This window comes from Colobus angolensis, unplaced genomic scaffold (genome assembly GCF_000951035.1).
Source record: "Colobus angolensis palliatus isolate OR3802 unplaced genomic scaffold, Cang.pa_1.0 Scaffold6, whole genome shotgun sequence".
Classification (NCBI taxonomy): domain Eukaryota; kingdom Metazoa; phylum Chordata; class Mammalia; order Primates; family Cercopithecidae; genus Colobus; species Colobus angolensis.
Genome location: NW_012119598.1, coordinates 11,313,137 through 11,316,494, shown reverse-complemented (window position 1 = coordinate 11,316,494; position 3,358 = coordinate 11,313,137). Strand labels below are relative to the sequence as shown.

The window sequence follows — 3,358 nt, the reverse complement described above, 5'->3', positions numbered from 1 at the left end:
AATACAAAAAATTAGCCAGGCGTGGTGGCGGGTGCCTGTAGTCCCAGCTACTCAGGAGGCTGAGGCAGGAGAATGGCGTGAACCCGGGAGGCGGAGCTTACAGTGAGCCGAGATTGCGTCACTGCACTCCAGCCTGGGCGACAGAGCGAGACTCCACCTCAAAAAAAAAAACAAAACAAAAACAAAAACAGAAACAAAAACAAACAAACAAAAAACAAATAAATGCATTTTTTACTTAAAATATTTTCAACTTACAATGGATTTATCAAGATGCAACCCCATTGTAAGTTGAGGGGCATCTATATATTAAAGAGCTATTGTTAATTTTGTTATAGGTGTTATCAGCTTTATGCTGGGTGATAAATGTCGATTTTTTTCTTTTGAGATGCACACTAAAATATTTAGGGGTGAAATGACATAATGGCTTGGATTTGCTTTAAAATATTGCAGTTAAAAAATGTGGAGAACCATAAACAAAACAAGTATAGCATTATATGGATGACTGTGAAAGTTGATTGGTAGGCTTATGGAGGTTCGTTGTACTATATTTTTGAAATATGTTTGGAAGTTTTATATTAAAACATTAAATTGCATCACAAAAAAAAATATGTATTGGGAAATGAGGAGAGAAGATGGGGCTAGTGGTAGAAACAAAGATGTGAAAAGCTGTCCCAAGGCAGAGTACTTGGTGTGCATGATATGCCGGTACTGTTTAACGTGGACAGCTGCAGCTTTATAGACCCCATCAGGGTGACACTGAAGGACAGTGGAGAAAGAAAATTCTCAAGCCAGGCACGGTGGCTCAAGCCACCCTGGAAAGCTGAGGCAGGCAGATCACTTGAGGCCAGGAGTTCGAGACCAGCCTGGCCAACATGGCGAAACCCAGTCTCTACTAAAAATACAAAAATTAACTGGGCATGGTGGCACATGCTTGTGATCTCAGCTACTCAGGAGGCAGAGACACAAGAATCGCTTGAACCTGGGAGGCAGAGGTTGCGCTGAGCCAAGAACACAATGCTAGGCTCCAGCCAAGGTGACAGAGTGAGACTCCATCTCAAAAAAAAAAAAAAAGAAAGAAAGAAAAAGAAAAAAAAAGAAAATTCTCTGGTAGTTAGATCTTTAAGTAGTTCATTGCTAGTCTGTCTACTTTGGAGAGACAGTTGGCCAGACACATGGCTCTATACTCATTACATGAGCAGTTGCATAATTGGTCTCAATGTTTAGACTTGGAAAAAACAGGACTGAAAGATTGGTGAACAGGAGACCTGGGGAAGAATAAGCACAAACGATGAAGATATTTGTGTCCCATGTGAATTCTCACCAGACAGCACACACTACAGAGAAAGAAGAGAAAGCTTTTGATTATCAGGTGAAACAAATGACACACTCTGGGAATCTCAGCCAGCCACTTTCTCCAGAAAACCCACTGCTTCCTCAATGGGCCCATGAACAAAGTGGCTATGGTGGCAGAGATGGAAGCTATGTAAGAGCTTGATAGTATGGACTTTCCATTACCAAGGCTGACCTGGCCAGTGCTACTGAGTGCCTAATCTGCTAACAGCAGAGACCAACACTGAGCACTGAAATGGCAGTTTTCTAAGGGGACCAGTCAGCTATCAGGTGGCAGGTTCATTATGCTGGACCTCATTCATCATCAAAGGAACAGAGATTTGTTTTCACTAGCATAGACACACATTCTAAATGTGGATCTGACTTCCCTACCCACAGTCGTCCTGCTAGCACCACTATCCATGGACTAACAGAATTACTTGTTTTTTTGTTTTCTTTTCTTGAGACAGAGTCTCGCTCTGTCACCCAGGCTGGAGTGCAGTGGTGAGATCTCAGTTCACTGCAACCTTCACCTCCTGAGTTCAAGAGATTCTCCTGCCTCAGTCTCCTGAGTAGCTGGGATTACAGGCACCCGCCACCATGCCTGGCTAATTTTCATATTTTTAGTAGAGACAGGGTTTCACCATGTTGGCCAGGCTAGGCTGGTCTCGAACTCCTGACCTCAGGTGATCCACCTGTCTCAGCCTCCCAAAGTGCTGGGATTACAGGCCTGAGCCATCGTGCTCGGCCTCAGAAAATGACTTATTTGTGATCAAGTCACTCTGTACAATGTTAAGAAAATTCATTGTGATCCTTCTTATCAAGGAACTCATTTGATACGAAGAAAACATGTCAGTTGGCTCATGTCCGTAGAATTAACAATTCTCAACACACACATATCTCATCAACTGGAAGTGTCTGGCCTTGTTGAAATCTGTAATCGTGGCCGGGCGCGGTGGCTCAAGCCTGTAATCCCAGCACTTTGGGAGGCCGAGACGGATGGATCACGAGGTCAGGAGATCGAGACCACGGTGAAACCCCGTCTGTACTAAAAATACAAAAAATTAGCTGGGCGCAGTTGCGGGCGCCTGTAGTCCTAGCTACTCGGGAGGCTGAGGCAGGAGAATGGCGGGAACCCAGGAGGCGGAGCTTGCAGTGAGCTGAGATCGCGCCACTGCACTCCAGCCAGGGAGACAGAGCGAGACTCCGTCTCAAAAAAAAAAAAAAAAGATAGGTAATGTAGATTCTGTGGAATATAAAATTCAACATCATAACAAGGAAGAGAGTTCCCAGGTAAGATAAATGCTGACAGCAGGCCCATAGAGACGATGTCCAGATTGGGAGGGCACAAGAAGCCGGATTGGGAGGGCATAAGAAGTTGAACATCGCTGAGTGCAGTGGCTCACACCTATAATCCCAGCCCTTCGTGAGGCTGAAGCGGGTGGATGACTTGAGCCCAGGAGTTTGAGATCAGCCTGCATGACATAGCGAAACCCTATCTCTACTAAAAGTACAAAAATCAGCCAGCCATGGTAGCACATGCCTGTAGTCCCAGTTACTCAGGAGTCTGAGGCACGAGAATGGCTTGAGCCTGGGAGACAGAGGTTGCAGTGAGCGGAGATCACACCACTGCACTCCAGCCTGGCTGACAAAATGAGACTCTGTCTCAAAAAACAACAACAAAAAGAAGAGTTGACTATTAAAAGAGATAAGTGAAGGAAAGTTTGTGGGTAGAGGATATAAACATTCTTAATCACTATAACAGGATATTGCTACCTAATGTTAAAATTAATGTGTCAAGAAACGGCAGTGTAAGCATGTTCTTTGCATAGTAGTTACTGATAGGAGGAACAGCTAAAATCCAATAGTTTTTTTTTGTGAATTGGGACTGCACATGGGGAGAAGCAGGGCATAAGGCCATAAATCTTTGTTATAAGGCTTTTAATATTTGATTTTAAAATCATAATTATACATCACCTTGATTGAAAAATAAAAATTGGTTGGGTGTGGTGGCTCATGCCTGTAATGC

The 3,358-nt window shown here is 43.9% G+C and overlaps 1 pseudogene; it reads right to left on the bottom strand.

The window, feature by feature from the left end:
- LOC105526806 overlaps nt 1-3,358 on the bottom strand; it is a 22,387-nt pseudogene that overhangs the window by 8,980 nt on the left and 10,049 nt on the right.